We start from the raw sequence: 12071 nt of genomic DNA on the forward strand, positions 1-12071 counted from the left end.
GATGCCTAACGGGGCATCCCCAAGCTTGAACTTTTGTGTCTCCTTAGTTCCTCTCATATCATGGTTTCTCTATTTCTCAAAAGCTTCATCCACAACAACTCAATAAGAACTCGTGAGATAGGTTAGTATAAACCAATGCAAAACCTTATCATTTTATACTGTAACAAATAACTAAAATTATTATTCAACATTGCATACTAAATGCCTCTGCATATTTAATACTCCTATCCTCAAATAGAATCATTAAACAAGCAAACATATGCAAACAATGCAAACATAACAGCAATCTATCAAAACAATACTGTCTGTAAAGAATGCAAGAGTATCAATACTTTCTTAACTCCAAAAATTATGAAATAAAATTCCCACTGTATTAAATTTATCAGATCTCATTATGCAAAAAATTTCAACATTATATCATTCTCTGACTTTTCTAGTGAATTTTTGCAATAGCGGTAAACTTTCTGTTTTCAAACAGCAACATGTATACTAGCAAAATAAGCATGGAAAAGGCTATCCTTGACATTTTTATTGAAAATAAAGATGCAAAACATTATTCTAACTAACAGCAAGCAAATACTAACAAAATAAAATGACGCTCCAAGCAAAACACATATCATGTGGTGAATAAAAACATAGCTCCAAGTAAAGTTACCGATGAACGAAGACGAAAGAGGGGATGCCTTCCGGGGCATCCCCAAGCTTAGGCTTTTGGCTATTCTTGAATATTATATTGGGGGTGCCTTGGGAATCCCCAAGCTTAGGCTCTTGCCACTCCTTATTCCATAGTCCATCGAATCCTTACCCAAAACTTGAAAACTCCACAACACAAAACTCAACAGAAAACTCGTAAGCTCCGTTAGTATAAGAAAATAAAACCACCACTTAGGTACTGTAATGAACTCATTCTTAATTCATATTGGTGTAATATCTACTGTAATCCAACTCATCTATGGTTCATACCCTCCGATACTACTCATAGATTCATCAAAATAAGCAAACAACACATAGAAAACAGAATCTGTCAAAAACAGAACAGTCTGTAGTAATCTGTATCAAACGTATACTTCTGGACCCACAAAAATTCTACAAAACTATGAAGTCCTAAGAAATTTGTTTACCAATCAAGAGAAAAAAGAATCAGATCAGAATCACGTTTCTGTGAATTAACTAAACTAATTTACTAGGTGCAAAAGTTTCTGATTCTCAGCAGGATCAACACAACTATCACCGTAAGCTATCCTAAAGGTCTTACTTCGCACTTTATTGAAGCAAAAGCTATAAAAAATGATTACTACAGTAGCATAATCATGTGAACACACAAAAATAGTAAGGATAAATGTTGGGTTGTCTCTCAACAAGCGCTTTTCTTTAATGCCTTTCTAGCTAGGCATGATGATGGCAATGATGCTCACATAAAAGATAAGAATTAAAACATAACGGGAGCATCATGAAGCATATGACTAGCACATTTAAGCCTAACCCACTTCCTATGCATAGGGATTTTGTGCGCAAACAACTTATGAGAACAATAATCAACTAGCATAGGAAGGTAAAACAAGTATAGCTTTAAGATTTTCAACACATAGAGAGGAAACTTGACATTATTGCAATTCCTACAAGCATATGTTCCTCCCTTATAATAATTTTCAGTAGAATCATGAATGAATTCAACAATATAACCAGAACCTAAAGCATTATTTTCATGATCTACAAGCATAGAAAATTTACTACTCTCCACATAAACAAATTTCTTCTCATGAATAGTAGTGGGAGAAAAATCAACAAGATAATTATGATGTGAGGCATAATCCAATTGAAAACTAAAATCATGATGACAAGTTTCATGGTTATCATTATTCCTAATAGCATACAAGTCATCACAATAATCATCATAGATAGCAACTTTGTTCTCATAATCAATTGGAACCTCTTCCGAAATAGTGGAATCATCACTAAATAAAGTTGACACTCTTCCAAATCCACTTTCATATTCATCACAATAAGATTCAACATCCTACAAAATAGTGGGATCACTACTTACTAAAGTTGACACTCTTCCAAACCCACTCTCATCAACATAATCATCATAAATAGGAGGCATGCTTTCATCAAAATAAATATTCTCATCAAAACTTGGGGGACACAAAATATCATATTCATCAAACATAGCTTCCCCAAGCTTGTGGCTTTGCATATCATTAGCATCATGGATATTCAAAGAATTTATACTAACAACATTGCAATCATGCTCATCATACAAAGATCTAGTACCAAGCATTTTAATGCATTCTTGTTCTAGCACTTGAGCACAATTTTCCTTTCCGCCATACTCACGAAAGATATTAAAAAGATGAAAAGTATGAGACAAACTTAACTCCATTTTTTTGTAGTTTTCTTTTATAAACTAAACTAGTGATAAAACAAGAAACAAAAAGATTCGATTGCAAGATCTAAAGATATACCTTCAAGCACTCACCTCCCCGGAAACGGCGCCAGAAAAGAGCTTAATTGACGGGGTGTGAGTGAGTGCCCTTTACCTAGCCTCCTCGGCAACAGCGCCAGAAAAGAGCTTGATGTCTACTACACAACCTTCTTTTTGTAGACGTTGTTGGGCCTGCAAGTGCACAGGTTTGTAGGACAGTAGCAAATTTCCCTCAAGTGGATGACCTAAGGTTTATCAATCCGTAGGAGGCGTAGGATGAAGATGGTCTCTCTCAAACAACCCTGCAACCGAATAACAAAGAGTCTCTTGTGTCCCCAACACACCCAATACAATGGTAAATTGTATAGGTGCACTAGTTCGGCGAAGAGATGGTGATACAACTGCAATATGGATGGTAGATAAAAGTATTTATAATCTGAAAATATAAAAACAGCAAGGTAACTAACGGTAAAAGTGAGCGTAAACAGTATTGAAATGATAGGAAACAAGGCCTAGGGTTCATACTTTCACTAGTGCAAGTTTCTCAACAATAATAACATAGAAAGATCATATAACAAGCACTCAACATGCAACAAAGAGTCACTCCAAAGCCACTAATAGCGGAGAGAAACGTATAGATTATGGTAGGGTACGAAACCACCTCAAAGTTATTCTTTTGGATCGATCTATTAAAGAATTCGTACTAGAATAACACCTTAAGACACAAATCAACCAAAACCCTAATGTCACCTAGATACTCCATTGTCACCTCAAGTATCCATGGGCATGATTATACGATATGCATCACACAATCTCAGATTCATCCAACCAACATAAAAGTACTTCAAAGAGTGCCCCAAAGTTTCTACCGGAGAGTCAAGAATGTGTGCCAACCCCTATGCATAGGTTCATGGGCGGAACCCGCAAGTTGGTCACCAAAACATACATCAAGTGGCACATGATATCCCATTGTCACCACAGATAAGCACGGCAAGACATACATCAAGTGTTCTCATAAAAGACTCAATCCGATAAGATAACTTAAAAGGGGAAACTCAATTCATCACAAGAGAGTAGAGGGGGAGAAACATCATAAGATCCAACTACAATAGCAAAGCTCGGGATACATCAAGATCGTGCCGTAGAGGGAACATGAGAGAGAGAGAGAGATCAAACACATAGCTACTGGTACATACCCTCGGCCCCGAGGGTGAACTACTCCCTCCTCGTCATGGAGAGCGCCGGGATGATGAAGATGGCCACCGGTGATGGATTCCCCCTCCGGCAGGGTGCCAGAACAGGCTCCCAAGAGGTTTTTGGTGGCTACAAAGGCTTGCGGTGGCGGAACTCCCGATCTATCTTGATTTCTGATGGTTTTAGGGTACGTAGGCATATATAGGCGAAAGAAGTCGGTCGGGAGGTGCTCGAGGGGCCCACGAGACAGGGGGCGCCCCCGTAAGGGGGCCGCGGCCTCCTATCTCGTGGCCTCCTCGAGGATCCTCTGACGTGGACTCCAAGTCTCCAGGATCATATTCTTCCAAAAAAATCACGCTGCCAAGGGTTTCATTCCGTTTGGACTCCGTTTGATATTCCTTTTCTTCGAAATACTGAAACAGGCAATAAAACAGCAATATGGGCTGGGCCTCGGGTTAGTAGGTTAGTCCCAAAAATGATATAAATGTGTAAAATAAAGCCCATAAACATCCAAAAGGAGTAATATAATAGCATGGAACAATCAAAAATTATAGATACGTTAGAGACGTATCAGTTAGTTACCACATCAGCAGTTGAAGATATTGCAACAGTCGCAGCAGTAGAACATTCAGCAACAGAAGCAGCGTTATCACGCTCAATGCATTTTAGGCATGGTGGTTCAAATCCTTCCTGAGTGGGACTGATCTGTTGGGCGCGAAGTGACTCATTTTCCTTTTGAAGATCTTCATGATCCAATATCAATTTCTCAAGTTCCTGCTTCCTTTGAAGATAATCATAGGAAAGCTTTTCATGAGAAGTTGTGAGCGATTCATGTTGACCTTCAAGTTCCTGGTACTTAATATGAAGATTTTTATGTCTTCAATTAAGGACTGAGACTTGGTCATTTCCGCGTCCAACAGGTCATCGCTTTTGTCTAATAGTTTTTGAGTATGTTGCATAGCTTTCTATTGTTTAGTTGCAATTTTAGCAAGTGTTTTGTAACTAGGTTTGGATTCACCATCAGAGTCATCTTCACTTGATGTTTGAAAGTAAGCATCGCGTGATTTTACCTTGGCACCACGTGCCATGAAGCAGTAGGTGGGAGGCGAGTCGTCCTTGTCATTATCATCAGCGTTGGTGATGGAGCCATTGCCTTCGGTGTTGAAGATGGACTTGGCGATGTAGGTTGTAGCCAGAGCCAGACTCGCAACTCTAGAGTCCGACTCCTCCTCAGATTCCACCTCCGCCTCCTCAGAAGCTGGCTCCTCCTCTGAATCCATTTCCTTGCCAACAAAAGCACGGGCTTTGCCAGATGAGCTCTTCTTGTGTGACGAAGACTTGGAAGAAGACTTTGAGGATTTCTTCTTCTTCTTGTCATCAGAATCATATTCTTTGCTCTTCTTCTTCTTCTTCTTCTCATTGTCCCACTGTGGACACTCAGAGATGTAGTGACCAGGTTTCTTGCACTTGTGACAGGTTCTCTTCTTGTGATCATAGGCAGAAGCTTCATCATTCCTTGAGCTGGATCGTGAAGACTTTCTGAAGCCTTTCTTCTTGGTGAATTTCTGGAACTTCTTCACAAGCATAGCAAGCTCCTTTCCAATATCTTCAGGATCACCAGAACTGCAGTCAGATTCTTCTTCAGATGAGGAAGCAGCAGCCTTTGCCTTCAAAGCTCGAGTTCGGCCATAGTTGGGGCCATAGATATCTCGTTTCTCAGATAGCTGGTACTCATGTGTGTTGAGCCTCTCAAGTATGTCAGACGGATCGAGAGTCTTGAAATCAAGGCATTCTTGTATCATCAGGGCTAAGGTGTCAAATGAGCTGTCAAGAGATCTCAGTAGTGTCTTCACTATCTCATGCTTCGTGATCTGAGTGGCGCCGAGTGCTTGGAGCTCATTTGTGATATCAGTGAGGCGATCAAATGTGAGCTGGACATTCTCGTTATCGTGTCTCTTGAAACGGTTGAAGAGGTTGCAGAGAGTACTGATACGTTGATCTCGTTGAGTTGAGACGCCTTCATTGACCTTGGATAGCCAGTCCCAGACTAGCTTCGGCGTTTCCAGAGCACTCACATGGCCATATTGTCCTTTGGTAAGGTGACCACAGATGATATTCTTGGCAGTAGAGTCTAGTTGAATTAACTTCTTGACATCAACAGGGGTGGCACCTTCACCAGTCTTGGGAACGTCGTTCTTGACGACATACCATAGATCAACATCAATGGCTTCAAGATGCATGCGCATCCTATTCTTCCAGTAGGGATATTCAGTGCCATCGAAGATGGGGCACGCAGCGGAAACTTTTATTATCCCTGCAGTCAACATAGCTAAACTCTAGGTGGTTAAACCGAATCACACAGAACAAGGGAGTACCTTGCTCCGATACCAATTGAAAGGGCTAGTTATCGACTAGAGGGGGGGTGAATATGCGATTTTTATGAAAGTCTTCAAAACATGGAGTTTCGAAGACAACCAATATAAACAACACTATTCAAATGCAGTGGAAGGTAGACTACACTAGACAAGCCATAGTCAAGTATTCAATGGAGTGAAAGAACGAAGACTAATAGCAGCTAGGTAGTAAAGATCGGAATGGAAGATAGTATGAAGCCGATCAGAACAAGTAGTCACACAGTGAAGTCAAACAGATAATGCAAGCAGGCAATGACTTCACGAAGACAAACTGAAAGTAAAGAGAAGTGAGAGATATAACCAGTGGCTTCAGAAGGACACGGATTTGTTCGACCAGTTCCAGTTGTTGTGACAATGGTACGTCTGGTTAGGGAGGCTGGGATTCAACTCAGAAGACCGCGTCTTCACCTTATTCCCCTTGAGTTAAGGACACTTAGTCCCCGGCCAATCACTCTAGTAAGTCTTCAAGGTAGACTTCCGAACCTTCACAGACTTCGTTCACCGGCAATCCACAATGGCTCTTGGATACTCAGAACGCGACGCCTAACTGGCTGGAGGATTCACAGTCCTCAAGTGTAACAAGTCTTCAGATCACGCGGACAGAAAGACTTCGGTGATGCCAAACACTCTTTGCGCTCTGGGGGGTTTGGGCTTTATCCTCTCAAGGATTCTTTCTCGAAAGCTTCGGCGGTGGGTTGCTCTCAAATGACAAAAGCCGTGTACTAACTCTGAGCAGCCACCAATTTATGGTGTAGGGGGTGGGCTATTTATAGCCACTAGGCAACCCGACCGGATTTGTCCGAAATGACCCTGGGTCACTAAGGAACTGACACGTGTCGCAATGGTCAGATTTCAAACACACGTGGCAGCTTGACTTGGGCTACAAGTAAAGCTGACTTATCCGACACAGGATAAGATTTGCTCTCATTGTCTTCGCTCGAAGACATAGGATTTGGTTTGAGCATCACTTCAGTCACTCTGACTTTGTTCACTTGGACCCCACTTAACAGTGCGGTGGTTCCTATGACTCAACAAAGAAGAAAAGGAAACAATGAAACAACTAAGTCTTCGCCCTCCATAGTCTTCACTCTATGTCTTCTCGTGTCATAGTCTTCAATGTGAATATCTTCACAGACCACCATTGTCTTCAATGTCTTCACACATTTTTAGGGGTCATCTCTGGTAGGTAAACCGAATCAAAGAGGGACTACTACCTGTATTATCCTGCAATTCTCACAAACACATTAGTCCCTCAATCAGGTTTGTCGTCAATACTCCAAAAGCAACTAGGGGTGGCACTAGATGCACTTACAATAGAGACATGGCGTTGGACCAATAGTAAGTACACCACACTAGAACTACCAAGAAGGTAGTAGACAATGCAGTCTCTCGGTTTAGATATGAGCTATCTATCAATGTTTTAGAGTAATTGTTTCTGACGAAATTTCCAAAATAATATTCATATGAAAGGACACATGGAGCAGAATATGGAAAAAGAAACATATGTGTTTATAGAAGTACATGGTCTTACAAGTCAAGCCGAACACTTTAGAGATGTCGGTCTTACTTTCGCTACTTACCAAAGCCGTAATAAACTTGATGAAACAATGCAACCAAAATAAAGGCATGTTTTCACAAGACTCGCTTTTAACTATGTTTGGAATGATAGGCTATTGCACAACCCATTATTTTGAACAAAAATAGTATCAAAACATTACAAACTAATCTAGCCGTGCAAATGCGTCGTTCACCCCGCTAGTTATGATTATGGTGGAAGAAAAGTAATTGACAGTTGAAATAAAATGGCTAAAACTATAAATTTTACTAAGAGCATGAAGGTAGAGACGAAACATAAACTACGGTTATCCTACAATGGGGAATTTAGGTGCAAAGAGATTCAGTTCATGGTGAATATCGGATGTGCTAGTGCAACAGTAACTTATAATTATCTATTCATGTGATTTTACCTCTTGTATTCCATGTTATGTAGGTGAGTTACCCTTTGGTAGTCAAGCTACTCCTAACAAGATTTTTTTTTGAATCTATTGTCTTGCATTCCGTTACCATATACCATGGTCTACTCAGCAATTAAGATCATTAGATCGGACCAACGCTTTATGCATCGTGTCTTCTTGTTATCCTCATGTTGTCTTTGCTCCTCATTGATACCAACACTTCTAACTTGAAGGTCATAGAGTCACTAAACAATAGATGGTTACCTTTGTAGATCTTCGGATCACGCTACATGAGCCCCTATATTAGAGAACAAGCATTACACTTACAACAAATAATCAACCTAATAATTGATCATAGGGATAGTCTCACAAATATCAGCATACCGATTAGGTACACACAAATCTCACCAATCCATTAAATCTCCCACACCTAGGGGAAGTACTCACGCACGAGGGAGGAATAACAACCAAATAGAAAGATTATGTATAAGGAAAACAACTTGATAATACCATAGTTTGCCACAATAAGATGGATGATTGAACCTGTCTCAACATCAATCAAGTATGAATAGAGTTTACAAACCCCAGGCTTACAAGTTGGAAACTCCATCTACGATGGTCTTGTCGATGAATGGATGAAGGACCGTGATGAAGAGGAAGACGGAATACATTTAAGTAAAATCCTCCGCTAGATTTATTTTCCAGCATTCTGTTACGGTTTGGAGGTGTTCTGCTCGTCGTCTTCTCTGGTTGCCGACACGAAAGTGGCTTGCATAAACGGGAGGAACGTGATGCCGGCTGGTTTAGTGGTATGAGCGTCTTTGCTCATACCACACACTCTCCTCTCTTCTCGATGCACCTAATGGAGTTTTCTACAACAGGGATGTTGTCCATTTCCTCCTCAATCACCTCATATAACTTTCATACCTTCCAAAAATGAACAAACTTACACAACAAGTAAGGAAAAAACATTTCCCTGTTTTTGATAGATTATTGTTTGTGAAAAAGTGAAATCCGGCAAACCCCGCATAAAACCGAGCAAAATATCTCAGAGAACTGTCATAATTTGGCATTCATCGCTAAATCATGAACATTGCACGCTTTCTAGTAGTTTGCACGGTCATCTCACATTCATTCAAACAAAAACCAAATACAAGGCATATGATGCCTTTCTTTTACCTCAGCGTCGTTCCGAATCCGGTGAAGACTCGGAAGCTGCCCCAGTTTCTTCCACCATCGGGACGAAACGAGGTGGGGGAGGCTCACGGGCACCTAATTTCCCCCCTTTTCTTCTTCTATCACTTCGGCATCGACGGGCGGAGGCCACCGCCTTCACGTTGCGCTATAGGCTTTACCACTTCTAGATCGGGTTATTCCGAGACAACGTGGACGAGGTGTTGGCCTAGGTGACGGCGGCCGATCATCGAAGGTGTGGTATCCAACTTCAAAACGACAGAACCAAACATGAGGATCGAGGCATCGTCCATGTCGTTGAAGGCGAAGAATTGGAGATGTCCGGAAGCGATGAAAGGTGGCGCTATAGCGAGAGAGGGAAGGCGATGGACCCCCTGCCACCCTAGACGCCAAATATGGAGCCCCGTGGACGTGTTTTTAGAGTGCGCTCCAAAATTTATGGCAATGCAGGGCAGGAGACGACTCCTGTAAAGTGCCTTTTGGGACCAAAATTGTCATAATAACTATTATTTTGGTGATCATGTAGATATAATGATGTGCTAGAGTTGCTCTTAGTGAAGTTAGGTACTTACGATACCATGTGATGTTGGGAGACAAAGACACGCACAAGTGCATAACAAATGTAATAAGAAGGCTTGGGCATCTTGAAAGGGTGATTAAAACGCACTACAAGTTGCCCAAAAGAAAGAAATATCACTTCTAGATTTTTGTTGAACTCTTCACGCTCGCATTTCATGGTCGTAATGACAACGATAGCAGCGTACTTGGCATGGCTGACTGAGCACCGGGCCATGCAACTAGTTCATCTGTGTTATTTTCTCAAGAAGAAAAATCAATTTTCATTTGAAACCTGAACAATATTCCCATAGAGAAAGTGTGCAACAGTATCCTATATATATATAATATAATTAAGTAGGTGATTTGCATTAACATATTTATCTTCACATGCAACTATATCAGCTCATAATGCAATATTTTTCTATAAAAGACCCACTTTTTCTTTCGGGGGGATAAAAAGACCCATTTCAACATGCAAGAAGGTATGCAAAAGGCTCCGAATGTTTTAATTATATTATGATGAATACATATTTTATAATTATACAAACAATCATAGATATTTTAGTTCTTATATTGTTAATTAAAATACTGATGTTCATATTATAATTAAATTTCATTCAAATACTATATTGCGAGTCATTCTTGCAGCAAACGCGTGGCGAATCATTATATGTCTATTTAATATAAAAGAGGTAGCAGCATGCAGCAGACTTTGGTTAGCCATGAAAAAGGGAGTCGTAAGCATATCCTCGTGACTGGACTTGCTACCCCTCTAGATGTGTCGAAGAAAATAAGCTGTACCTGATTCTGGTGGCAAGGTCAAACGCACACACCTACCTCGATTGATCGGTAGACAACAGTTGGGCCGTAGTCCACTCGGGTTGACTGTTCTAGATGGGGGCGCTGTACGGTGCGGCTGCGTGCATCAATCGAAGGGCAAGCACATGAAAGCCCGTGCCGCCATGCCGTGCACAAGCACCACGCATCCACACACTCGTGTCAGTCTTCAGCCTGTTCGGTTAGGCCAACTCCACCACGTGATCTCAAACGGACGTCCGGTTTGATCAGATTTTGTCCCTTTGGGTGTCGATAGGTTCGTCCGTGTCCGGCCTTGTCTGTTGGATCGTGCGTGCGCCCACCGCGTAACCGCACCTCAATCACGTCCGCGTTGGGCATGATTTAAAAAACAAAAAAACATAAATAAAATGACTAAAAAAATAAACGCAGTTAAAAAACATAAAACTTAGTTAGAGGTCACGGCCATAAAACGGCCCAGCTTAGCAGTCCACTTAACGGCCAGTGCCATAATTAACATAAAAAGAAAATAAAAAAACGCCGCGGCGCGCTCCTGCCGCGCCCATCGATGCCATGGCCCTCGCCGTCTTCAGTGGCCGCCAGTGTTGTCGTCGTCGCCGACGAGGTCGACGTAGGCCAGCGGCATCCAGAGGTGGGATGACGGCGCGTGGTACACGGGGGCGGCCTGGAAGGGTGGAGGTGCCTGCACCACCTCCTCCCGTGGCGAGGCCTCCCGCTCCGGTGACCGCAGCGGCGTGGGGCAACAGTTCACGCCCCCCACGGCGTCGGCCATGTCCGGAGCCGTGCAGGACCAGCTCCACCGCTGGCCTACCAGGCCCGGGTGAAACGCGGCGACAGGCTCCTCCTCTAACACCTCCTCCTTCCTCTCCTTCTCCTTGACAACCACCATCTCCAGCTCGGGGAAGGCGACGTCGCCGGCGGCAGAGAGTGCCAGCGCCTCCTCCAAGCCGTCCCATTGGCGCTCGGGGCGGGGGCTCGACGGTAGGCTGCGAGGCGGCCAGCCGGCGAGTTCGAGGCCTAGGGTTTGGAGGTGTCGGGTTTCGAGGAGGCCGCGGGGTGGAGTGGGGAGTGTGAACGACGATCGGTCCACGACTTCCGCATTTAAGTACGACCGCGACGTTTTCCTGGGCGGATGTCAGGCGGGCCCGGCCGCGCGTGCGCATTGATGTGAGCGGGTGGGAGGTAGGTGGCCCGCCTATCACGCGGCCCCGACGCGGACGAGCGTGTGTCCGTTCGCTGTCCGCTGCGACCCTAAACCGGCGCATGTTTGCGCTTAAAATGGATCGGCCCGGACACAAAGCGAACAGGATGGAACCGGGCCGTCGCGCGTTGGGCCGACTGATTTGTCTGTTTTACACCAAACGAAGGGGACCGGACAAAATAAGATCGCGCGTGGTGGAGTTGGCCTTAGCTTGCATGCTGGCTTGGCTATGTCGCAGGGCAAGACCGGCGCGCTGCCCCCCCTCGTGCCCACGCGCCGACACCTCCACGCCCCACACCATCGCCCATCCACCC

The sequence above is a fragment of the Triticum dicoccoides genome, chromosome 4B, assembly GCF_002162155.2.
Source record: "Triticum dicoccoides isolate Atlit2015 ecotype Zavitan chromosome 4B, WEW_v2.0, whole genome shotgun sequence".
In the NCBI taxonomy this organism is placed as follows: domain Eukaryota; kingdom Viridiplantae; phylum Streptophyta; class Magnoliopsida; order Poales; family Poaceae; genus Triticum; species Triticum dicoccoides.